Source organism: Corvus brachyrhynchos, unplaced genomic scaffold (assembly GCF_000691975.1).
Source record: "Corvus brachyrhynchos isolate BGI_N302 unplaced genomic scaffold, ASM69197v1 scaffold97, whole genome shotgun sequence".
NCBI classification, from domain to species: Eukaryota; Metazoa; Chordata; class Aves; order Passeriformes; family Corvidae; genus Corvus; species Corvus brachyrhynchos.
This window is the reverse complement of record NW_008239758.1, coordinates 4,574,994-4,601,874: the sequence shown is the minus strand read 5'-3', so window position 1 is coordinate 4,601,874 and position 26,881 is coordinate 4,574,994. Positions and strand designations below refer to the sequence as shown.

Here is a 26,881-nt window from a genome sequence, read left to right as displayed (position 1 = left end):
CAGGAATGAAACAAGAAAGCAAGAAAACCTTTTCTCAGAAATCAAGATTGTAATTTCCAATACTTGGCATGTTGCTCATCTTCATACTCACTCTCCAGTTCAATAGCAGATCCCCCTGAATTGTAAAGAACTTATCTTCTCAGTTTCACAATCTACTTGGGAAAATTGCCATGTAAGCATGGGGAAATCTGACACAGCTCTTCAGCGTGAAGTGTCAAGCAGCTAAAATGACATCTATGTCCATTAAACCACCCAAGCAATTAGAAGGCTCACATTTATAATGTTTTAACCAGCTCTTCTTCTCCAACCACATTAAGCTGTCACCACTTCTCTTATTTTAAAATCTCTTTGTGACTCATTTTCTTTAAAAGATTCTGATAGAAGTAACCAAAAATTAAGATGGTGGTTCTAAGGAAGATGGATTTTTCATTCCTGTTGATCTAGTGACGCTCCACATGGGCAAAACAGTCTCTTCATATAGGATCTGGTTTTTTTGGTCAGGGCTGTAACCTCCTTTAGTAAGAAACATGTTTAAAGATCTGTCAGATACACTATTGTATTTCCATGAGACTGAAAATCACACTCTTGGTGTCCTGCAGTTCTGGAGAGCATTCACTCAGTGGCCATTGTTTGTCATTGCAGGAGACCAAATGACACTTTACAAGTAATTTACAAGTATTTTTACCAACATTTCTATAATGCACATGTGGCATTTTTCCTTGTTCTACTTATCCCCATTTCGTTCTCCAAACAGCTGTGATCATTATCCTTAATGTCAGACTTGTGGCTTAGTCCCTACACACCTGGAGGAAAACGCTACCAACAAATCTCCTTTCCTCATCATCTTATTGAAGCATTCTGTAAATTCTGCCAGCACTTCCTTGGACTCTTTAATAAGAGTAGCAAGCAGTATTGGCCATGCACAGCTCTCTCACTGTGTGCTTTGGTTTTTTCAGTCTTTACACAAGTAGCTTAAGGTACATAGGAATCCTTTGTTCTTGGTAGTCTGTAATACAGGAAGCTTTGGGACTCATTGACAGCATCTCCTTCCTTCCTTGGCTTTTCATTGGTGCATTTCATTTTGTAGTAAGTGCAGTATAAGTGTTCATTCCAACTGGTTTTTTTTAGAAAATGCTGTTTGGATTGAGAACAATTAATACACTGATGGGATTTCAGGTCTGAATGTACCTGACTGATCCCCTGCTCTGACCTCAGCATTACCCCATGCTGATGGGGCCAAGTGAGATTGAAATGAGGTTTATTGAACTATGTGTTATTGGCTTTCCAATCACGGTTTGAATGTGAATGCAAAATAAGTTTTTCTTCTTGGTTTCATAGATATAAAAGGCTTTTTAATCAGACTGTACAAATAATTTATTCTTCCTTGATCCATCAAGAATGAGCAAACAGGCTGCTGCTCAGAGATTGTTTGGAGTGAATTATTTGATCAATAGTATCAGCCATCAGGAAAAATTTATGTTAATGTCATTCTGGGATCCACTTTAATCTTCTAGTACCTGCAGACACCACTCAGAATAGCTTCTCATCATTGAAGTGCAATGGTGTGAAAGGAGGAGCGGACTAAATATCTGAGAGACATTCACAACCACTTTTGGACTGTTCCTTTGGCACGAGACCCAAATGCTTAACTTAAGCATTCAGCATTGAGGCTGCTGGGTCCAGGGGTGAGGGGAGGGGTAGGCAAAGATGGCCTATCTGCTGGAGATCCTTAGGAGCTCAAACTCAACCCCAGGAGCAGGCACAACTGTGGGATCCTTCTGAGCATGAAACTGGAACTAGGGGCTGAACTTGCTAGAATCCCTAACTAAAATAAGCCCACATACAAACCAGTGAGAGACAATCTGGTTTTGCAGAGCTTTCTGTTTGTGTAGATGAGAGGAAGATAAGCAGATCTGGAGATGTGAGAGCCCTGCATTAGCAGGCAGATGTCTTGATAGATGGAGTCTCAACCTCTCTGCTTGTCTTGGCCACACTTGTATCCTTAAGAAATTAAAATCTGATAAGAAACTACTGCTTCCATTTAGATCTACCTCAAAGACACAAACTGAGTTTAAAAATAATTTTGATGGATGGATGCTCATGTAGAAGCTTAGACATTTCTGAGCTACCATGGATTTTTATGTTGGAGGTTTTAAGTTCTTGATGCAAAGAGTGTTATTCTACACTGTAGGAGAATGAAGGCAGCAGGATTATAGATGTCCTCATCTGTCCTTTGTGCATCTGAAACCCTTCAGTGAACATGACAGGCTGCCTGCAACAGCCCTGCGTGCAGAGATGGAATTGTATGACTAGCTGTGCATTCTCCTTCTGCACTGGAATTTCACATGTTGGAAAGCAGCAGAGCGTCATGCCTTAAAACTAATGCTTGCCACATGAATTTGGCTTTGCTTGAGTGATGGCAGGGCAGAAAACGCACTCAGCTGGAGTGAGGTTTTGTAGCTGGTCTGTAGAGTTGAACTACAGGTCAGAGGCATCTCTCAGTCCCTGCATGAAGAGCTTTGCTGAAGCCTTAGACCTTGGTATTTAGTCTATAAGGTCATGTAGTCAGGACATCGAGTTTCAGCCCCCAGAATTTCAGCCTAGTCTGCTGAGAGCAAAGATGTGGATTCTATTAGATAACTGGACCTAATCCAAAGCCCACTGAAATAACTTCAGTTTTCTGTATTTTCAATGGAATAAGCCTGTTTTTAAAGCAGACTTATTTGAATTCATAAAAAAAGAGTTACTTTTTGATGCTTCCTTGATTACCCTTCTCCCTAAAGACTTTGAATAGTGAACGTTTTTATGGCACTGTACAACTCATATCTCACTTCATGGTGTCTCCATGGATGGCTGCAGATGCTATTTCTGGTTTACCTTTTTATTTGAACTGGAAATGTTTCAGTGACTTTCCAAATGTTCTGAACTCTTCACTGGCAAAAATCCTTTACAGGCAACGATGATCAAATGCACATGTTACGGCTGCCCTGGCTGGTTTAATGGATATGTTTGCCATTTTCCTTTCACCCTCAGCTTTATATCGAGGCCAGATGCCCTGAGAACCTGACCTTGTGCATTGCCAGAGCAGCATTCCCTTCCCATCCCGTGCAGCTGCAAGGCGTGAACAGGGAGCTGTGTTCCAGCAGCACCAGCCTGTCCTCCTGCTTGAGCAGGATTATATCATCCAGTGAGATGGCAGAGCACCTGAGGATGTCATGCTGGACCACATCAACTTCAACAGGTACTGCTTTCTTTTTTTTTTCCCCCCCAAGGTCTGGAGCTCTTTCATTTTCCCAAAATATTCATCAGTGACCTTTCAAAGGTCTCAGCAATTTCTGGGAGTGTGGAAGCAAGGTTTTAAAGGTTGACACTAACTGATGCAACGAGATGCTTCTGCTTTCACTCTATTTCAGCTTTTTTGATGTGCAGAGAGGCTTCTCTTTCCAGGAAGTTTTGAAATAGAATCCAAGTAAGTCCTGGCCTGCTGTCCCTGAAATCCCTCCAGAAGAGCTCTGGCTCTGGTTCATTTATTTGTACTAGTTGCTGCACACATAATTTATCTCCCATATATATAAAGTGCAGAAATACGTCAGAATGTGCACAAAACTTTGCATCTTCTGTAATCCAAACAGCACTGGAATCATTGCTTCTTTCTAACTAAAGCTTTAAAATGGTAGGTCTCAGGACAGCCAAATTGCAGGCTGTGCTCTATTTATTTCACAAGTTTTCTTAGCATTGTATAAAGACAGGGTACGTCCATTTTAGATGCTGCTTTTTTCCCTTGCAATCTTAATTTTGCATTATTTCATTTATGGTCTTTAGTGCTGTTCTTATTTTAGTGGAATTACTTGTGCTTTGTGCTGGTTCTTCTGTTAGGAGAAAACTGAAGCCCAGTCATCTTAGCAGGGGTGGGCATTGCCACAGCTTGCACAGAGATGCTGCAGGGGATGAGCAGCCCAAGAAAGCCTGGCCCTCACCTTGGCTTCTGCAGTTTGCCTGAGTCCTCAGCTGTTGTTAAAAACACACTGTGGTGAAAGAACAGAGGTTTGCAAGTGAAACCTGACCTGATTACGCACAACAGAGGCTCAGGTTTCCAAAACAGGTTTGAGATAGCTGGCATGAAAGAAGGCAAAGGCGCTGGGACAAGAAGCAGCATGTCCTGCTGGTAAACCTGGAGGGCTTCCAAGTCCCTCCAGTATTAACCACCAAATCCCACACCCATCCGCTGCTCCTGCAGCAGAGTGTCCCTGCTGTGAGTTTAGGGTAAGATGGTTGAGCTCCCTTTAGTTCCCCTGAACTTTGGAGCTGAAAAAGTCTAAAAGTACTGTCCTTTGTTCCCATTATGAAGGCCCATGGGAATGCACCTGAGAAGGGCAGTGTTTCCTCTTTATATGTGCCCATTCCAGGGAGTGACACACACCTGGCCTCTTGATTTTAAGATGCAGTAGTTGTAGGGCCCTGACTGAGTTGCTACATCATCAGTGTTTGGACACTCCTGTCACAGGGGAGTTATCAGAATTAAATCACTATTTTCTGTATTAGTATATCTTTGTGTACTTTAAGGAAGAGGAGTTCTAGTTGCTCATGGACAATGTGAGCTTTGCAATTATTATCTGTCTTAAAATGGTGAGCTCTCTCCTTGCAGTTGCAGAGCTAAATCTTCTGCCAAGTCACTGATGGCCAATTCACACTTGCCAAAGCTTTGGCCCACAATCTTCAAGCATGGATATAAATTTGAAGGCAGCACCAAGACTGTGGTAAAGCTCAGCTTGAAGTTTAACTCTCGTTCAAGCATCAGTTTAACTACATTTTACTATTGAAAACCACAATGTGGTTGTGTTTCCCTTTGTCTTTTATGAAACCAGCTATTTGAACTGGGCAAAGGTTTGTAGAGTTTTCTGATCCAGAAACAGTTGGCAAGGTATCTGTTTTGAAGAATCATAAGCAAGAAATATAACGCAACAAAGGAAAACCACAATTTTACTTCATTTTGTTTAGAGCATCTTGCTAAGAAATAATTGGGAATGAATTTTGTGGCTGCTCCGTCTACACCTCAAGTATGCTGGATGCTCACTTGGGTGAGACTTAGGGCTGATGCAATAGTGAAATCCCCAGACTGCATGGAAAAACATGGAGAAATGAGATTCCTATGGAAGGGTGAAGGAACTGAGGACAAAAAGAGGTTTTAGGAGTTTGAAGGAAAGTAAGTGCCTGCGTAAGCAATTTCATGTATGACCTCTACTAAGCATTGTATTCCAATGATTTCTGGAATGAAAGAAATCTCACATTGTGGAGCCCAGAGTAATCAGAGACAGAAAACCAGACTTTTACCTGTCTCAAGTGGCTTTATGTTTTATTTGTTCTTTTAAAATTCAAAATACTGTATAATCTCCAAAAAATGATCTCTTAATATAGTAATATCCGTGCCAAACATGTGATGCAAACCAAATCATGTTTGGATGAACTTTAATAGTGATCTTCTAGGATTAATAATTTCAGAAATAGCCTGAATGAACAGTTAAAGTGTTTTCAGCCCTGTGCTTGTAAGCTGATGGATGGCTATATCCAGGATGCTGCCTTTGCAGGCTGCCCTCACGCTTCCAGAGTCATCTGCTCTGTGCTGGCTAAAGGAAGGTCAGAGGAGACATAAAGAATTTGACATGGGAGATATATACCAGGATTTGGATTTCTGTGGAAGTCAGGTATAGCATTAATGTTCAATACTTGCATGATTAACACTTTCCCTGCCTCTGAGGCACCGTAGAAAGACCCAGTAGAACCTGTGCCAGTCCAGACATCTGTTAGAAGGCTGGAACGCCCAGATTCCTGGGGTGGGCAGGAGCTGGTGGGGATGAATTCACATGACTCAACTGAAATTGGCAGCTCTGTGAGCTGTGAATCTTGTCCAGTGAGTTCAGAGGCACCGCTCGGGTGGATTTGCTCAGTGGAGGAGGACACCAGTTACAGCACAGGCACCCAGCAGATCTTTATCTTTCTGTTGTGCTCTTTCTTTCTTTCTTTCTTGCTGCAGTACTTGTGCCTTCCTCCCACTGATTCAAACCACGTTTAGAGTAATCCTTCAGCGTCTTTGTTTCCATCAAACTACGTGGCTGAACCAAACAGAATTCCTGTGTCTCCACATGCTGCCATGTGCTGCAGACGGGCTGTCCCGCACCCGCCAGCATCGCTCCCTGGGAGAGATGGACTGGCTTGCATTTGTCAGGGGATCTGTGTCTCTCACTGACTGATGGGCAAACATAAAGGCGTGGTGGAGACCCACAGGTTGTGTTTTCAGCCTGCTGGGGAGCACTGCAGGCTCAGCAGAAATGCCTGATTAAGCTATAGATAAGAGTTGTCTGTCTAATGCCTGGGAGTTTCCCTGCGAGGATGAGCAGGAGGACAGGTATTGATGCTTCTGGAAAGGGGTAGTGCAGGGCAAGTAACTTCTGAATGTTTTGGCAGAGGAGAGCACAGGCTGGAATTTTAATGGCTATAGGAATGAAGTGTGCTCCAGAGTCAGTCCAGATCTGCTGAGGGTTTCTTTCAGGGCAGAAAAAGTGTGTGCAAAACCTTTATGAACCCTCAGACCCCTTCTCCATGGGTTTTGTCTCTTCGTTGGAGTGGCTGTGGGGCTTTTGGGGTTGTTTTTTTTGGGGGGGTGTGTGTGTTGGTATTTTTTTTTTCTGCTTCATAGAAGTTTGAGAATTATCTGTAAGACTTGGTTAAGGGCTTTCCTCAAAATTATTGTCCTGAAGCACAAAAGGTCTACAGAGAACATCAGGCTTGTTACAAGATGGAAGAGAGGCTGGTAAGCCTGAAGGAGAGGATTGAAAATATTATTTGGTTGCGAGTAAGTGCTTTCTTTTGCAGTACAAAGATTGGCACTTCATAGCGTAATCAGAGTCAGAAATTTAATCCTTCAATTTAATGACCCAGGCCTTGTGCCTGTGCAAATTTTCTAATCACAAAAGCAGCAAAGGCAAATACTATTATCAAAGGCATAGGGCTGTTCAGTAAGTCAGCCAGGCTTCTTTGTGCTATCAGCACATCTAAAGATAAGAATTCTATCTCCTCAAAGCACGTATCTGAAGTATAGTGTAATAAGTCATGTTGTTGAAGCAGCCTGAAAGCAGTGGCAGTTAGATTAAGCATTCCTTGCTTTTAATGAGAACAGGGAAATACCTCTATATGTGTCTGCTAAGGCTCAGAGGGAAGGGTTTCCCCTTGTTAGGGCTCTCTGCCATGGTTTGACAAGGAGAATTCAGGGAAATGCGCCTGGAGGGGTACAGTGAGGCTCATCATATTGGTGTTCTTCGGTGCCTTGATGAAGGAGATGGATCCTTATGAGAGTCCTATAAAAAAAATTAGGGGGAGAGGGCCAAATTTCTTGTCAACAGCAAACAAAAGGGCAGGTGCCCATGTGAGTGCTCAGGCATGGGTTCAGCCTTTCCCCTGCTGTGGTGTTTGCGCAGGGATGGGCACAAGTTCACTGCTCAACTCCTCTATTTCATGGGCTGAAGACCTGTGCTGGGGCTTGTTATCATGTTCACCAGTGAATAATCTTAATTATCTGAAAATTCAAGAGCCCAACATGAGCTTATGTCTAAACTTTTCTTTAAAAATCCCAGACCCTTTTGACCTTGGATGACACAAAGCCTCCAGGAAGCTGCAACCTATCCAGATGTGGAGATTTCAGTGCAGGGAAACACACAGCCCAAGTCTGCACTGAGACTCTGGGGGACTCCTTATATTTGTATTTGCCAAGGTTGTGTAGGTAGATTTTTTCCTATGGCTTATTATTCAATGCCAGACTGATTCATACTTTCAGCTACTTGTCATTTTTGCGATTAAATTCCTTGGTGGTGATAAGGTCTGGAGAAAAACAAAGATAACAAGACAAGGCTAGAATGTGCTTGTTGCAGTCTTGCCCAGTTTAGAGATATTTCCTAAATTGTTTCTTTTTCAGATTGGTTGCAAGTGAGCTTTTCCTCTTGCTTCCCAGATTGATAAATGCTCAGGAAGGCGTAGTGGAGCTCAGAGTTTAGGGCTGGGAATGCTTTCTTGTTGTTATATGTGCATATGTTATATGTGCATGTCCTGACCCCTCCATCTCCTAGATCTGGATGCAATACAAGGAACACCACCACGATTTCCAATAACAATAAGTAAAATGCTACTTGGGTTTCATAGCCTGCCCCTCCTGACAACATCTGTGATTCAGAGTTAATCATCCACACAACACAGAAGTCAGAAGATATATTTGAATTCCCTTCTGTCTATTTAAATCCCTTAAATCACCCACAGATCAACCCATGGAGGAAAACCACAAGATATATATATATATATATATATATATATTTTATATTTTGAAGGAAGCTAAAACATTTGCCAGAACACCAGGTTGCAGATTGCACCACTCAGTACAGTTGGGTGAAGCCAGTGCTGGCATTGCCGCGTCTGAGTGATCCTAAAGCCCTGAAGTCTTTGCCTCCTTGCCTGCTCCCTTGCTGCTCTCTGTCCTCTGCAGCTGGGATTAACAAGATGGCTCTGAGGAGACACATCCTTCCTGAGATGATCACATTACAGCAGTACTTATATCAGACCCAGATGGCCGTGGCAAACCAGGCTGCTTGTCACTTTGCAGCCTGGCATATGAAACCTGAGGGGGTTTCCCTGCTTTTTTCCTTCTCCTGGCCCAGGGACTGGGGCTTGGTGGTCTTGAGGGAGCATCTCCTGACCTGATGTGCATCCAAGGCACAGCAGCAGGAAAATACAAAATACACAGTAAGTCTGTGATAGAGAACTTAGGAAGACATTAAAAAGATAGCAATTGAATTGGCATGTAACTCCCCCTTGAAAACATGTAGGGTGGGAAAAGAGATGATAAGATGATGTAGTGTGCTTAAATGCAGGAAGTTCTTACTTTTGCTTGAATATGTTTGTCTGCAAGCCAAATGCTGTCTGAGTCAGACTGTGGTTTCATGAAGATCAGCAGATCTGTACCTCAGGGCAGGATCCCTCCTGTAATTTGTTGAGCTTCACAAAACCAAGAATCATTCTTTTTGCCTAAGGAGATGTGGATAAAAATTTTAATTTATATTAATTTATGGCCTATGCTTTTGAATTTTTAATGGCATTTCCTAAACAGCACTATTTAGGAAAGGCCTTTAAATCCTAATACACCTGGCTCTAGTTAGGTAAACACACACCTCATTTGTTACAATCCCTGCAACAAGTAGTCCTCCAGAAGAGTCTATCCTCAATAACAAGGCCCTGGAAAAAATCGGCTGGATGTTCACCCAGTAGCCGTGTTTGTCATTGTGGGGGGGTTGGGTGTGTTTGCTGGACCTGAGCAGACGGCAGGAAACCTTTAAAAAAGCCAAAATCTAACAAAAGAGGAGCGAGTGACAGCTGCAGGGAGCTGGGAAGGAATGAGGGCTCAAGGAAAACAGCTGGAACTGGGAGAAAGTGGCAGAGACATGGCCAGATCCTTTGCAGCCCCTTCTCTGATCTTCTCAGTACCAGTGAGATGTGTGGGTATTTCTCATTCCTCTTTCCCCACCAGTGATGCTGGCAGAAAATGAGGTGAGCTGTCCTGAAAGCAGGTTTTGTGCCAGAGGAGATTCAGCCAAGTGTTGGGCAAGTTGTTGGGAGGTTGGGAGAAATTTTTTGAGAGAAAAAACAGCTGTATCCTCACTGAGAGCAAGAAGCACTGAACTCCTGTGATTTATTCTTGGGATGGGTTGGAGGCTAAATGGGGGCTATGCTTCTTTTTGTCCTTTGAAGTATAAAATTCAGTCTGTGAGAGACAAACTTACCAAAGCAGCATGTGGGGATTTCTGCTTGGTTCCCATATTACGAACAGGAAAGTTTTAAATTCCCAGTCCTCTCACTCCCTTTGAAAGTTCAGCTCACGTAGATGTTGAACAAAATGTCAGAGGGGTTGTTTTTAAATAGGAGTAATAACAGTTGGGGGAGACTGACTCACTGGATGGAACTCTCTTGTTTGTTCAAGCCCAAGGAAAAAATATGTAATTTTTAGTTGTACTCTATGGCATTCCCTCGTTAGTTTACCCCAGATTTTCATCAGTGAAGTCAGGATTTGGACTGTGCACTTCCATGTTCATCAGCTATGTGACACACCATGTCAATAAACATGGTAGGGCTGTTTTCTAGAAAAACATTCATCAGCTTAGAGGTTCCCTTTACTAAAATACAGCCAGGACTGACATCCAGGACAACCAGAAGCCCCAGCACTAGGTGATACCCATTTGCCCAGGACTCATACTCCACCTGATGTAACCAATATTGTGTATTGCTCACAATTCAGAACAAGTGTTATTCATCCTCTCCCAGGCAGTCAGAGCCCTAGACATGCACTTTTTCTGTGTTTATTCCAGCCAAATCTCATCTCCAAGTTACGTGACTCGCTTTGCATCCCACCACTCACAGAAGACTCCCCTCCTTTGCCTGCTTGATCACATGTCTCTGAGTGTCTTTGCTTCTGAGAGTTCAGAGTTGAACTGGAGGGGGTGTTCTGAGGGTTGTAAAAGAGGTATGGATGTGTGTACGTGCAGATCTCTATCTACCACACGTCTGAGAACAGGAAACCTCTTGCCTGCTTTCTTGCCTTTCCCCTGTCCTTTTTATGCTTCTGCTTATCCCGGGAAGCCTGCTCATTGCCAAAACAGAACATTTTTTTAACACTTTGTCTGATGACTTTGCTTCACCTGAAAGAGCCAGAACAGCAAATGCCAATATCCTAGTGAAAAAAAACCCAAAAGACTTTTTGGGTTTGTTTCATCCAGCCATTTCCCAAAGAAAACAAGCAGGCTAAGCACAATGGTAAAAATGCATGAAGTGCACAGTGGGGATTGTTGAATGACAGTACCAGAGGGGCAGAAGTGTCAGGTTTTATACATTCTGGTGTCAGCGGATTCACAAAAAAATTCAAAGTAATGTTTAAAACTGTTAGGACCCACTAAACACTGACTTTTTTTGCTAGCATATAGTTAGCTTTTCTCCTTCAAAGACCAAATTTTTTTGGTAAAAACACATAAAATGTTGGCCTGATTAAGAACAAGAATGAAAAAAAGTAAGAAGAATGTTCCTTATATATAAAATGAAATTGACTTTTTCACAAGAAAAGGTTGTGAACGCAGTTACTTAGTTTTGGGGTGCAAATACCTTAAACAGCTCAAGTTAGTTTTTTACACACATAATTTTATTTAAACTGGAAAGTTAGACTTTCTACCTAAAAATATTTTCATTCATTTCTCTTGCAAGAAACTCCTAAGAATGAAAGTAGAAGACAAAAAAATGTGTATTTCTCCACTGGATTTTTATTTATCAAGTCTGACTTCCACTCCTTGTGTTTTAAGTGAGTTTGTCTCCTTTGTTTGTGCTGGTCTTTAAGCACAAGAGCATCTAAAGCTACATATGTTGCCCCAGCCTTCAGGTAGGGCCCTGAACTTACTTTGAATGTGTAATTTGGGATCTACCATGAATTCAGTGTTTTCATGTCTTGCCAGTGCTGTGTGTGTCCACAAGTCTCCGGACACCTGTGGTGTTCCTGATGAGCCAGTACTGAGAGTGGCAAAAGTAGGAATCACCTACAAGATGCTTAGGCTGGTTCAGATTTTTGTTTTTCAGAGTAGCAGCTGCTAAATAATACAGAATTGAGAGGTTTAAGCAGAGAAATGAAGCAGGACCCATGGTTTATTCACCACCCTGAAAGAGAAGAAGGCTTCCTGCACTCAGGACCAGCCAGGAGGTCCTCGGTGGCCAGCGCAGTGGCTGAGGAAGATGCACACACATCTGTTTTACTTTGAACTCCATGTCCCAGACATCCCATGCCTAATTACTGCTTGTTGCCCGAGGCTGCACCTCTCCCTCAGTTTTGGCAATGGCATCTAACCCCCATCCTCTGCCCAGCTGCAAGGCAGGGTCACAGGAACCATCCTGCAGCCGTGCTGACGTCTCTGCTTTTCCTGGAGGTGCTGGAGCCCAGCTCAGCCATGCAGACAGGTATTTTGGAGGGTTTACAGTGGGTTTTGTACAAGCTGAAGAAACAGAACTGAAACACAGAACTAAACAGGAAGCTGTTAAATACCACTAATTAAAAGAGAAAACAACTCCCTTAATCTTTCCAATATTTACGCAGAGGATAATTTCTAATACCCTCCTTTCTCACAACTCTTCCCAAGCCCTTTGTTGTGAGAAAGTACTTATTTCCATCTCTTCCTCTAAAAACTCCAAAGGAGGTGCTTTTCATTTGATCTTTTCAGTTCTGGTGTAATTTATTTCATTACTTGACTCAGCCTGCTCACGTGCACACCAGACTGCAGCACTCCTATTCCCAAATGACCCGGCAACTTAAGATGGTCACAGCTGGGGTTTTATCATGTTTTTTTTATTCTTTCACCCTCTAGTTTCCTTTTCTAATGCCTTTCTCATTCCTCAGGGAGGTGGCAGTCAGCATAGTACAGCACCAAAGCTGGTTCCCAGCATCTGGGGGAGTAACAAGCTCCTTGTGTGATGGTGACTTCAGGGGATGAAATCTGCTAATGCAATGCAAATCACCCTTATGAAACAGCCAAATGTCTTGGGACTCCGTCCTTAAAATATTCCATGAATATGGCTCTAGTGCATTTCTTTCATTTCCTCTAGTCAGAGGCCAGATCATCTGAAAATACATCCGTTTTTGAGCTGTCCTGTGTTACGACACAGCTGGAGTTGGTTAAAATCTAGAGGGCAGTATCTGGCTTAAGCTGATGGGTCTTTGTGTGGCTTTGATTTATTATTTTAGAACAGCCTGTCCCCTCTTCCATCCTGTAGATAGCTTTGTTTTGTTTTAATGAAAAAACCAGAACAAAGCTGAAATAGCTTTGCTTTATTGCTCTCCATGTGTAAAGGAAAGTAAAGGTCCAGGCATGCAGATCCCCCGATTTCACCAAAATGAAGTGGTTTCCCCTCATTTACCACTCTGCAAGCAGGCATGGGTGGTGGGTCACCTCAGGGAATCCTTTGGAGAAACTTTGACTTCCTGAGCTTTTTAGAATGAAGAGAGACAGATGATGAAGGTGATGCTTTCTTTCTGTAAGCCAAATTTATATTTTCCATTTTAACCAGGAATCCAGATGTATTTCAAAGAATACATTTAAATCCTGGATGGTTTTGGTAACACAAGGAAAGTAAACCATAGTACTGGTTCAGGCATCTTGGTGTTACACACTGAGCCACTTAAGAGGGGAGGAAGGAGAGAAACCCCAAAAAGCTAATTATCTTGGTGTTCAGTTTTTCTTTTCAAGTGTAAACTTCTTGTGGCTTTCTGCTTTGCATAGCACAAGTGCATCTCACAGACAGGAACGGATGCTGGGGTCTTTGGTGGGAGATCCTTTCCATCAGTATAAGAATTGTATTATAACTGCAGCTTTGGCTCTAAGGCTTGTACCAAAGGTTTTTAGTTTGGAGCTTTTTTTTTCTCTGAAAGAGGCTGGCAATGGGAATCACAGGATGAAGGAAAGCCATAGGGACCATTTTTTTTTGTAAATGTGTACGCCAAAATTTGGGTAAACAGGAGTTAAAAGATGATTTAACTTTATCCTTGGTTATTCTAAACTGACATTGAAGAAACAGCCAGGGAGAGGGAGTTTTAATGGAAACCATCATAATAAACCCTGCTGTAAAGTGGAGGAAGCAGGTCTCTTTAGGCTGTGGCTCTGGTTCAAATGGGAGATTACTTTCTAATTCCTGAATCAGTGCCCCTGGTGAAATGTCTGCTGGATGCTGGTTCCCTCTCCTGCAGCAGCTCTGGATGAACTGGTTGCCTCAGGAGACACGAGTGGGTATGTGACTGGTTGTACCTCAGCCTTATGGCGCAAGGAAGAGAAAATCCCTGGTTTTAAGCCATCCTGGCACCTGACTCAAAGTCCTCGGAGGTCAGCCGGGGTGCCTGGATCAGACCTTTGTAATAAGCAGCCGTTGTTTCCAGACAAAGAAAAAAAATCTGTTTTTCTTTGGCTTTGAGGATTTGTTGTGTTTTTTTAAAGCAGAAAGAGAACCTCAAAGGGCATTTCTTTGCTTTCCTCTGAAGACTGTACTCTTGGCTGCAGACTATCTCTCTCATACTCAAGCCCTTAAGTGCATTTTTTCCCTTTGGCCCTGCCTGCCCTTTTTGCTGACAGAGGAGACTGGCTGCCTGTCGCCTCTGCTATCCCAGGGAAGCCTTTTTCCAGGTGGTGGCAGATACCCCAGTGAGGGACAGAGACAGTGCACAGTGTCCAGCACAACCTCACTGTTCCCTCCTGGGCCCGTGCTCTCTGTGGAACCCGAGCATCTCTTCCACCTCAACAGAGCTTCAGGGTGAGCCCTGCTGTGCCCTGGGTGGGCAGCAAGCCCTGGGGGTCTTTCTCTTACCCCAGCACCTCCTTTCTCTTTCTCATAGTTAAAATCCAGGTCTGTCTACCTTGCACGCTCTCTTCACTGATTTCAGATCAAAATGGGTATCCAGGCTGGAGTAGCTGGGGTAGGTCTGTGTCTGTATCCGAGCAGGGATTTGCAGTGCTGCTCAGAAAAGGGCTGATTTCTCAGCTGGACTGAGTTCCTTGTGCATCCCTGCTGCTCAGGTTGCTGCAGGTGTGGGCATGGTGTAAATATTTGTTTAAACCCATTGTACCCCAAGGGGCCATGAAAAAGAACCCTCTCGTGACCAACACTGAGACAGTTTGTGAAGCTTCAACCTCTTCATATTCCCATGAGAAGAGATTTCTAAAATAATCACATTCTAAAAATCAGATTTTGTGAAAAAAGGAGAGCACCACAGCACATCTTTTATTCTGAAGCCATGAAGACTGTCCAAAAACTCTTGCACTGTCTTTGTGAGACTTTAGGACACCTTTGGTTAAAAAAACATGTTACGAAACCATGTTTCTCAGTCAGCTAAAATAGTTAGGCAGGAAAAAAGTGTTTTGTGGTTTAACCATGAGTCCCATGATGCTTCACCTGACTAAGTAGCTACTTCAGGAATCAATCCACAAATGCCAGATTTGAAAATAAGATGGGATATATTTATTCATTCAACCATAACACATGAGCAATCGAATCCCGGAATGCCTTCCCTGCTAACCAGGCTCCTTGAAGATGGCCAGGTCTCTCTCATCACAGGAATTGTGAAACATCAATTTGGTAATGAATCCTCCTTTTTTAAAAAGAAGAGATAATAAAAAAAAGATTGCCCAAATTCTGTAAACAGGTTGTTTACTACTAAATAGCAGGAAAAATGGTCACACGTGTGGGTCTGGGGGGGAAGACCCATGAGCTGCCAGCAGCCACCTGGACCTGGCACATGCAGACTGGGCTCTAACCTAACTGAATTCTGGCAGTATCAGCGCTCTGGTTCTCTGTTTAGTTCAGCAGTTATTTTTTTAGCCTTTCAGAGTACAGAAGTTTTTGGATTAGCTTTTTTTCTTTTCCTGTTGTTGTTTTTTAGGCTATTTCATAATGAGTGGGATGTTTCCCCTTCTTTTTTTAACCCCACATGCTGGATCCTTGGAAAGGAACCAAGCTTACTCATTCTTTCTTCCAGACAAATAGAAACAAATATTTAGTTTTAAAAGAAATAGAATGAAGAATCCCTGTAAAACTCATGTATCTTTTTGATCCTGGAGCTGAACCGAGCTGTTTATATAATTTCCTCAGCCTGAATTGCAGCATGGACAGGATTGAAAACATACTTGGAACAGTTAGAAATAAAAACGAACTCTAAAGGCCAGAAGACCTGGCTGCATTGGAGCTTCTGTCATGCATGCTTTGGGCTGAGCTCTGCAATGAAGTGAGCTGGTGCTGGTAACTCCAAGCAAACCTGTGTTCCTCTGCACAACAGCCTGAGCACAGCTGCTGTTCCTTCTCTGGTGGGGTCACCCCTTCCGAGAGAGGCCAGTGGCTGCCAGCACCCCACATCCATGGTCCAGCACCCCGTGTGCCACTGCCGGGCGTGTGGGGCTCCACAGGTACCGACCCTGATGGGTGAAACAGCCTCTTGTGTTACACAATGAACGTGCAGCCTTGTAAGGAGGAGGTGCAGGGAATTCCCTCAGGTGAATCTGCCCAGCATCACATAATCTGTGTAGACTGAAGGGTTTTGCTCTGATTTTCTGCAGCCTTTTGTGATGTGCTTCAAATATTGCCTCAAAGATAATGCTCAGCTAGAAACACGTGGGTGCATGTTCATGGCACATCTCCCCTCCATTTCTTTCTTTTAAACCAGAACAAAAGGACTCTTGGGAGGACTTATTTTGGATTAGCTTTGAATTCCAAAGTACAACATTGCTGCTGTGTTTCAAAGCGGGAAGTAATTCTGGTTAACAGGAATAACTGAAAAGCTAGAGCCAGCTTTTCCCCTCATTTACTGTAAATTCACCCCACTCTAAATCCTGCAGAGCTGTTTCAGGCTCGTACAGATCTGCACTTGATTTTATAGCCAGGCAAAATATATGAAATCCATATTCAACTTACTTTGAGCCAGAGGGTTTATCAGAGGGTCCTTCAAGCTGCATTACAATGATGCTTTTATAAATACTGTCATAACAATGAACACCTAAATGTGAATCAGGGTCATAAATGGAGCAAAGGATTCTTACTTTTGGGATCTTGTCTGTATTGAGCATGTTACCCAGTGTCATTTTGCTGATGAAAACCAGTTAACAAGTGAATTTTTAAGGTTGTCTCTGGTGTAATTGCAGGTTGCTGTCACGAGCACAGCCTCAGTCGAGTACATAAGGATCTGGATCCAGTCTCTTGGTAGGGCAGCCATACAAAACCACTTGATATCTGTGTTCATTAAGGTATTTTGTGTTTTACTGCATTTGAAGTAGTGGTTAAACAGGGGAAACTTTATCTCCAAGGAAAGTTACTGCAGAATCTTGCTGAGCCCTGGCAGAAGGAAATGGGAGGTTCCCTTGGAAGAGGGCAAGTGCATTGTTCTCCCTTAAAATTAACTCAATTAAAGTCACTGAGAGTTTGTATTCTATTCAGATGAGGATTTGAGCTCTTAGTGGAAAAAAAAGGCCTTTTATCACCTCAGAAGAAGAATTAACACCATCATTCTAATGTAGAGGAAGAGGAGGAAAAAGCAAACCAGAAGCCATTGTTTACAAAGGATGTGGGGGGAAAAAACCAAGTTTGTTTTTCTGATTTTCTCTGCTGGCATTGCACTAAAAGATAAAAAAACCCTATATTTCACTACTGAAGAGGTTTGGAACTGTCAGATTGTCCCTGGGCATGCCTTATATGTCTGTCTAGACAGAGAAGGGTGGCTGAAATCATCTTGCAAGGACGCTGCCCAGGCTTACATGCCTGCGTGCTACTGAATTATAATTAATGCCAACAAATGCCAAGCAAAGCTGGTACAGCATCCTTAAGGAATAGGAGCAGCCAAGATTTCTTACTAGGACACTGGCTGCATCGCCAAAAATATCCAAAGCCATTAGCAAGCAGGTGTTAGTGGAGGCAGCATCCTCCCCGTGGTGAAGCACAGCCACCTGTGTGTGCAGCACTCGTGGGACAGGTGGAGTATCCTCAAAGCTTCTTTGTCTTTTCTAAAGCTTTAAAGCAAAGCGTTGTTTTTCTAAGGAAGTTTTAATTTCAACACGTACTCCTAGCTGTGGAAAAGGCTGGGCTAGGCAAATGATAAAGGAGGATTCTTACCCCAAATATTAAAAGGTGCAGAAATTTTGGAAAATGAAGAAGGACATGTTTTGTTCTTGTTTTGCTGAACGAAATGCCAGAGTCAGAGATGTTTTAAATTTCTGATCCAAGCTTCCCCAAGGGCTGAGTGAGCTGGCAGTGGTGTGTCCTGCCCCAGGTCCCATAGGGCTGTGTGCTGGCTCCTCGAGGGGTGTGCAGCCTGCGTATGGGACAGCACAGGACAGGACACACATCAGAACTGCAGTGGCTCACATGTAGGTCTGTTTGCAGGGGTGGTTGCTCTCTGCTGTGCTTGCATCCAGACTTTCACACACTTCCCACATTTAGGAGTGTGAGACAGCCAGGACAGGCAAAAGATTTTGTCTGTCTTTGCTTCTCCTCACTCCCCTTTGCCCATCCATGGCCTGGACATTCATGTTTCCCTTACCCTTGACCCCATATTGCATTCAGCATCCTCTGACATCTTGCAGAAGCCACTTTTTAACACTTGGCTCCCACATCCAGTCTGGTCTTATATTCCCTGGGGACATACATGTCTCAGACTGATGGGATGTGAACTTCCTGGTGTGTATAGGCTTTGGAAAACCACATATATTGCAGTCTTGTGTATCCTGGGTTTGGTGTTCTGACAGCTTGACCTTGCTATGCCATTGCTCTCCTTGGTGCAGGTTCTGTTCTCTCCAGATGGGCTGTCCCCCAGGATGCTGGGAGAAGACATCAGTGGCAGGCTCCTCAGAGAGCTTTTGGCTTTCTGAAAGTAAATACTGTGGCACATCTTGAGATGTGTAACCTGGGGAAGGACTTCTTGCTGTAGGAAACGAGAAGAGCAGGAGGCACTTCTGCTACAACTTCTTTGAGGCACTGGGAGAGGCCTTCCGAGAAGGAATAGTTGGTTTGAATGTCTAGGTTTGCAGGGAAAACAAAAAAAGTGCACGTGTCACCTCTATTCCCCCATGTGCTGTCTCAGCACCTCTCCCTTGCTCCATGGTCAAATCCGCTTTGCCCAGTGACGGTCATTTCCCCACATGAAAGGAAACTGTATTAAGGCCGAACTAAGCATTTTGCTCTCAGGATTCTTGGCTTCCTAAATGTGTCTTACTAATCCACAGAAGATGCTCATGACCTCATTGCTCATGGTTTTGTACCCCTTTGAGAAGGGGTTTTGCTTCCTCCTTCCACTGACCAACAATCGATGATGTCACTTCATCTTGTACTAATGATAGACTTAAAATTACAGCCATTTAAAAAATGTAGATGTTTTCCTTGCTTGTAACTCCCTTCTGGAGGAGCAGGATCATAGTCTAAGGCTCCTCAGCCTGCCTCCATACAACCTATGTCTGGTTTTTTTGTTGCAGATAAAAGTGTTTTCCTGTTCACCAGCACTGGGATATTCTTTGTGGTGCTGGATGCTTGTTCAGGAGCAGTTGTGGGTAGGCAGAACTTTGGCACAGTTAGCAGTGAAAACACTGCCCATGCAAAAACTGAGTGTGTTCAAACATCCACAAAGGAGAGGTAAGAAAACTGCTGAGGCTCCACTTAGTGTAGTAACCTGCGGCTGATAGACAAAGAAAGTAAAATTAATTCATTTCATAACCATTCCTGTGCTCTGAAGAAATCTGACACAGATTAAACATGTACAAATCCCAAGCATCAGCCAGACAAGAGAAGTAGCATCTCTCCCCCAGGATTGTACAGATTAGGGCAGACAGAAAGAGGTTTTCTAGAAAACTAACAATTTCTTCTAAACAAACCAGTGGTTTCCCAGCATGGAGTAGATAAGGTCCCTGCAATGACACTCGCAATCCTATGCACCCGTGCCAGTGTCCAGCCACTTCCTGGCAGCCAGTGATTCAGTTTTCCAAAATGGAAACAAGTCCATTTCTGTTTATTCTTACCGATTGTTTTTGCCTCTTGTGACAGATGAAAACCATAGGTGTGCCAGATTTTCCAGTGGGACTTTTCTCGGGTGAGCCAATGACTCGTCCTGCCTGCCTGCTGGCTCTCCTACCTTGTGTGGGTCCTGGCAATGGTCTGGACTATCTCTGTTTGTGTCTGTCCCACGTTCTTTGTGGTTTTATGTGTTGCCATATAAACATGGAACAACAGAGATGGATAGATATATTCTTGGCTGCTGGTAGAAGCAGGTCAAGTAACCAGAAAAGACTTTCAGTCCAAGATATTTCTGAGCAGCTCACGACAAAGATTTGAACACTCCGGAATTATTACTAGGGGATTTAAACACGTTCTTAAAGTCAGGCAAGCTCATGCATACTTTTCTGAATTGGAACTTAAAGGTTTTGAAGATTCTTAATGAAGCATTTTGCAATCATGCAGTAATTACTGTTCTCCTTTTCAGATCACTTGTTCTTGTGTGCTCTGGAAATATCACAGACTTGATGGGCAGCTCTGAAATGTCTGTTTTTGCCAGGTAAAGCCTATTATCTTCCACAAGGGAGGTAAATATATTTATTCTATCATGTTTCTTTGGCTTTTTATGGTTTTTCATGTTTCTTTGGCTTTTTATTAGGTTGGAAAATGCAGCAGAATTACTGGTGTGTCTCCAAAGCAAAAATCCACATTCACTTATACACTGCTTATCAATATATTTCCTGCTGCAAATGCCAGTGTGAAAACCTCTTGTCTTAGGGATGCTGAGAAATTGTAGAGTTATTTCAGGATTTTGACCCCAGTTTGACAGTGAGAAGTTGCATGCTGCAAACTTTTCATCCTAGAGGAAGCTTGTTTTTTCTAACAACAAAAAAAAAAAAAAAAAAAAAAAAAAAAAAAAAAAAAAAAAAAAGATAATCATTTGATAAAGATTCCATCTCTAAAGTTCCACTGCTTTGTGAGGAAAAACAATCATAGCCTGAAAAGTTGATGAAAAGGAAAACAGTCTGCAATGAAATAGGAACTGTTTATTTTTTTGGATAGCAGGACAGTGAAATCAACAGTTTGGGAGAGTCCTTATTACAATTTTACCTGGTATTGCTGCAAGAAATCCATTGGTATCACTGGTCCAGAAAATCCATGCTGGATCCATGTTTCCTACTGGAAAGCTAGGGGCTATTGAGTCCAGGTTTGGATGAGTAATGTGAGTGATAAGGAAATCAAGAAAATATTCAGATTTCAGGCCCACAAGCAGAGATCAGATGGAAAATTGGCTGTAATTCCAGTTTCTTATTTTTGGGGGGGAAGGAGGGGGAGCAGGTTTCAGGGCATTGGGGACTTTTTGCCTACTGCTTTTCTGAAATTCATATCAATTTCGGGTTGAAGTTTCAAAGCTCATTGCTGTGACCATTCCAGGGGAGGACAACACAGTCTTTAGAGCAGAGGAAGTGATTCCATTTCTGTGCGTGTTTGATTCCTGAGAAGCTACTTCTTCTTTCATCCTTTGAAAAGCAAAAGTTTAAGGTTTTCTTTTCTGTTTTTGTCCTGAAACGTCATTGTTTCATTCTTTCATCAAAGCCTGAAATACTTTTGAAAGGAATTTTTTGATTAAAAAGGAATCTTTTTCTTTTTTTTTGTTTGTTTTGCCAAACTTTGTTCCCTGAAACACCTGTACCATCCTCTTGGCTGTTTTGGGAGCTTGGCTCAGCCTCCTGCCCTGACTGCTCCAGGGGCACAAAAAGCAGCAGGCAGGGCCAGCACTCTCCTAGGGACACGCTGGCTGAGGGTCCTGTCCTCACCCTGCCACTTTGGTGGGATGCTGGAGACTGGCAATGGCACTCAGCTGCTGCTGGCTGATCACAGGCTGCCCCTGTTTTGCTTTTCCTGAGGGCAAGGGTGCTCACCCGTGTGTCTGCCCTGATTTCCAGTCTGGGTAATTATGTTCTGCTCCATGAGCTTCCTCCTGCTGGTTCAGGTATTTGGATTATTTGACTTCACAGCTCCAGGACTGCTCCGTGCTGGGGGGGCTGCGTTTCAGGGCAGGCTGGAGCATTTCTGCCAAGCACACGCTGCTTCTGCCAGGGATAATGCAAAAAAACCCCAATCCTCTTGACCCCAGCGGGATCAGGATTTAGGGTCTTGTTTCCTGGTTTTGTAAAACCTTATTTAAATTAGAAGTGTTTACAGGAATAGTCTCGATCCAACCAGCTGCAAATAGCCTTGGGAGTCTTTGCAATGAAAAGCATAATATAAACACAAGCCATTATTATTAAAATGGAAGAATATGTAATGCCTTTGTACTTTGGGACAGTAGAGGACCAGAGCAGAGTTGACACGGGGGATAGTTTAGGCATAACAGGAAGAAACATATGTAGAGTAATAAAAGAAGGATTCAAAGTGTCTAACCATTTTCAGGTAGTCAAATATGAAAAAGTACCAGTCTTATTTAAAAATAGAGTAAAACAATGTTCCTGCTAACTGACATCTGGGTACCTGGCTTAGCTTGTTGAAATACCAGCAGGTCCGTGATGCAGCAAGTTTATGGCTTCAGCAAGGCTCATTCCCACTTCCATCACCCTTTCTCTCTCCTATATGTTCTGTTATTTTAATTCAGGGAAGAAAAGAAGAGCTAAGAAATGTCCATGATGTGCGGAGGGAGCCCGTGCTGTGCTGCTGGTAAGTGAGCTACCACACCCAGAGGGTCACTTCTCTCCTTGTGTCTGTTTTTCAGGGAGTTTTGCCATGCTTGGCTGTAAAGGACAAGCCAACCCATCCTGGATTAAAGTCCTTAATCATGCTAGTTACCAGAAAGCTGCTTCTCTTGAAGCTGAAAGAATATCAATATCCAGCTAATGCTGTTGAGCCACTAAAATTTGCATTTTCTCAGACCTGCTTGGAGCACATCCCTGCAAAGGCTGGGGCACCCCGGGGTTAGCACTGCTGGGGAGTGCCAGCCAGGCAGAGCCCAGCACCACCACCAAACCTGCTGTTCTTACGAGATTGTACCAAACTGATGGTGTTCACTTGTATATTTTATAACCAATAAATATATTCTCATCTTATCCTCTGTGGCAGAGCTTTATTTTTCAACCAGTGCCTTACAGAGCAGAACAAGAGCAGCCTGTGGGCTGCCCTACTCCAGGGGAAATGTTTCAATATATCTGTGATTTGGCATTGAAGGTAAGTTTTAAAGGCAAGAGCTGTTCTCTGGTAACCGTGGGACTGCAAATGAAATTTGGCGTGGAAATTTAGCAATTCCAGGGAAATATGAACTTAAGCAGAGGTAGGGAATTCTCCCTTCAGTCCTGTTTTTTATCCCTTAATGTCTGCTTTTTTAAAAAAAGTGTCCATCTGCTGTGGCATCTTAGGTGAACTCAGCAACATCTGTCAGTGTGCAGTGATCTGGTGACAGTGTCTTGTAATTGAACTGAGCACAGGGCACAACAAGGAGTTATAAATGTGTTTCTGTCTGAAGCTAATGACTAGTCAAATGGTGTTTGTCTAACTGATGTGAACATTTAATTAAAGACATACAGGAATAAAACCCAGGCTAAAGTATGTGCTGCTTAGGGTGAAGTTTTGTGTTCCTTTCAATGCTCATATCGACTTTCAGCTCCCTTTGAGGACTGAAATATTGTCAGTATTAGTGGCTAATTCTCTTTGCTTTATGTTTATGCTCCAGCTGCTTGAAGTAAAGACAAAAATAGAGCTTTGTATGCAAAGTGAGAAACAACTGGTGACCTCACTGCCTGCAGTTAAGCACAAAGTGACCCTGAACTGATGAAAAAGTCACTTTGGTTTGACATGATGTTACTTGGTGGCTACAGTGAAAGGACAGATGATTTCAGATTATCCCTGTCCTTGAACAACATGGGCTGTTCAAACAGGTGGGTGAAGGTTTTGTAACTAATGTCCCGTTGTTTCTTTGGAATTCTCAGAAATGGCCAAACAAGTTGCTACAGGGAAAGGTTAGTGTTTTGTTGGCCAGACTTTTGCTCCCTGGTGAGTGAGTTGCTCTGGCATCCACGCGCCAGCCAGCTGACATTGTGCCTCTGAGTGGGGACTGAACGCCTTGGATGGGACACTTCCTCCATCAGATGCATTCTGCCCATGGTCCTTGGATGTGGGGTGAGAGGACACCTGGAAGGTTTACAGGCAGAGAAGGAGACCGTGGCTCCATCCCCATACCAGGTGGGAGAGGTGTGAGTTGGGTTTGGCTGGGGAAGAGGTTCTGGCTTGCCAGAAAGTGTGAAGAAATCACTGATGCTGCTCAGTAAAGGTAAGGTAAATTGTGATGCACGGGACATCATGGGGATGAGAATTGGTACAACAGCCTGAGCAGCTGGAACTGACCCTCTAGGGAGATCCCTGAAGTCCTTATGAACTCCTATTGATACCTAATTGTTATGATTTCTGATGCTGTACAGGGGGAAAAAAGCAAGATGTTTTTGGCTCGTAGCATAAGCTCAACATTGGAACAAGTACTTACAGAGCAAGCTTTTAGCTTCTTTCAGACAATCTGTGACATGTCCAGACCCTGGGCCACAATAAAGCTTTGCAGAGCTCTAATCCCAGGCTGAGACTAAACAATTGGCAAAGGAAGAGCCTGGTGAAGGAAGGAGAGGAATGTGCCTAAACCTCTGAAAAAATCTCTATTCCTCCTCCTGCCCCAGAAGGAGAGCAAATGGCAAATGTCCTGGAGAGGAAGGTGTGGAGTTGTGGCAAGCCAGATGCAAACAGTGAAGTACCACAAAAGCAAAAATAAAAATATTTACATCCTGATGCAGTTATTTGGGTAGTTAAAAGCAGTGGTTTGAAGAGGATTCAGGATGCTGTGTTCCTCTTCAGCCACAGCACTCACTTTCCTTACCTTGGGAGGGAAAAGAGCCCTCAAACCAGGGATGGTCTGCAGAGGATACAGTTCCTCCAGGGACTGCTGGGACATTCAAGGGGATGTTTTCAAAGGCTGCTGCTAACTTGGCATGCACCAGGAGCCTGTGTGTGTGACGCTGTGGGGTAAGTGCTGCGTGGACGTTGTGTTTGAAGGAAGCTGCCCTATTCCTATTCCTCCTGGGGATTTCCTGAGGATATCCACCCGCATGCTGGAGTCCACAGGAACTGTGTGTGTCCTCGTGGACTTGCAGCTAATCCAGGTGTGTCCAGCACATCTCATGCATTCAGGGTGTACAGCCACTCTGGTCATCCCCAGAGCATTTCTGCAGTGGCTCTAGCATTCCCTGGAAGCATGAGCTTGGCTGGCAGCAGGCACAGCAGAGTCAGTGCACCCTGAGGCTCAGCAAATGGGGCTCAGCTTCCCACTACTTCATGCTGTGGAGGAGGGTTTAATCCAGTGAAATGCTGAGCACTTCGAAAGCATGTGAAACTGGGAGTCAGTCAGCCTCGGATGGGTGGAGTGATGGGAATTGCAAATGATTTTGTTTTAACGGAGCCAAAAATTGCTTCCTTTCCTCTTCAAGGTCTGTAAGCCTCTACAAAAAAAAAAAAAAAGAAAAAGAAAAAAGAAAAAGTAAATTCTGAAAAAAGTACATCTTTAAAAAAGCTCTCTCCTCTCCCCCTTTTATTTGTGTCTCAAAATAGTTTGCCAACATTACAACAAATCAGAAAACACCTTCATTTTCTTTAATTTATTCTTTGTAAAAATTTCCTCTAACTCCTGGTCCTCATTCAGAATCTATTTTTATGGACATCAGGAACCAAGGAACTTGTAGTGATGTTTATACAGAATATGTGAGCATAACCTTCTTGTTGGGAAAGTTATTAGATAAATTTATAAGAAACCAAGGCTGACTGGGAAAACAGTCAGAGTGTTGCTTTTGAATCCAGTATTGATTCATTGAGAATTAAAGTCTGTTCCTGAGTTTAATCCTCCTCTTCTTGCTAGTAAAAATGAGCAGCTGATGTGTGGGTGGCAAGCACAAGAAAAAGATGTGGAGCAGAGGCAGCTACGCTGCTGCCATGAGCTGGGACTGAACAGCATTTCCATTAGCAATCCCCAGAAATTCGTGTGTTTATTTTCTAAAGGCTTTAGCTGTGCCTGTGGCTGGGTGTGTGAAAACCCCCTCTGCACAGGAATGTCACTGTAGCAAAGGCTGGCATGTTCTCAGGTCAGAAAAGCAAATGTGCACCTCAAATCCATCTTCCCAGCTGGAGCTAAAATACCGAATTCCATGAGCAGGGTGAGGGGACTGGCTGCCATGCAATGTCAGCAAGAAGGGAGCAGAGGCGTTAATTTAACAGCTCCTCCCTCTCTCAGGATCAGCTTCCAAATCGATGTTGGCTTTCCTGCATATGCATGAGGAAACATGCAGCAAGGCTTCAGAGCTCGCTACCAAACTGCTGCAACCTCAGCATCAGCGGTGGCTGTGGGAGGGTCTGGGCTAGGTGCACCACGGCCCTGGCACTGACCCATTGGGGTCTCTGAGAGCATCTCCTTGGCAGAGGTGGGCCCCTGGGAACAGACATTCTACTCACAGGTCATCCCAAGCACCCGGGCAATTTAGTGTCTGCTGAGAGTTCCCTCCCCATCAGGCTAAAAGGTGCCTCTGCCCTGTGAGCTTTCCCTGCTCTCTGGGGATGCTGCTGGATCCCCGCTTTGCTCCCATGCAGGTTGGTGGTCTCTTTCTCTGGGCAGTAGCAGCAACAGAAGCCACATGGTTTCTTGCCCCTGTTTGACATCTTTCTCAGGAGAGATCAGGTAGTTGCTGCTTTTTTCCAGTCCTTGCCTCATTTTTAATGGATTGTGAATGATCCCATTATGCCCTGCTTGACATACTGAAAGGAGCTGTCTCCAGCAGATGCTGAAGGTACATCCTCCAAAGAGAGTCAAGCCAGTCTTAAAAAGCACTTTTAAATGCTCAGTATTGGGAGTAACTTTTAAAAAATTTGTTGCCAGGTTTGGGTGGTTGGCCCAGAGTTGTGCAAGGGGGTGAGTCAAGGTGTGTTTTTCTGTGTTTTTCTGGTAGCACCTCCCCGGAAAGCTCCTCTCTGACCTTTCAGATTCAGGGTGTCTGTGTGACCTCACCACGATGCCTGTGACAATCCAGCTTCCTCAGAGCATTTCTTCACTGTTTTGTTCTCAGAATTGTCTGCAGTGTGTTGCCTCCAGGATTAAAGCCGTGGGAAGGGCAGTGGTCAGGGATTCCTCTCTGCAGTCTGCTTTCTAGTACAGCATCGCCGCTGACACCTGCGGTAGCAGCCAGCTGAGGACTAATGGTTTCCTGCATCTACTTTTAGCATTGTCTGCTGCTATTGTTCACTTTTTGGAAAG

General features: G+C 43.6%; 1 protein-coding gene across 4 annotated transcripts in view; it reads left to right on the top strand.

Moving 5' to 3' along the window:
* The first annotated feature begins 3,153 nt into the window (after positions 1-3,153).
* Positions 3,154-26,881, top strand: part of CEMIP (cell migration inducing hyaluronan binding protein) — a 77,272-nt gene continuing 53,544 nt past the window's right edge. For 2 of the 4 annotated variants that reach the window (XM_008640071.2, XM_008640070.2), the window contains exons 1-4: positions 3,154-3,241; positions 5,586-5,702; positions 20,063-20,134; positions 22,208-22,269. The gene's annotated coding sequence lies outside the window, so the exon portion shown is untranslated. Of the gene's footprint in view, positions 3,242-5,585; positions 5,703-16,742; positions 16,845-20,062; positions 20,135-22,207; positions 22,270-26,881 lie in introns of all 4 variants that reach the window. The other 2 variants (XM_017742637.1, XM_017742636.1) reach the window with 2 other exon arrangements.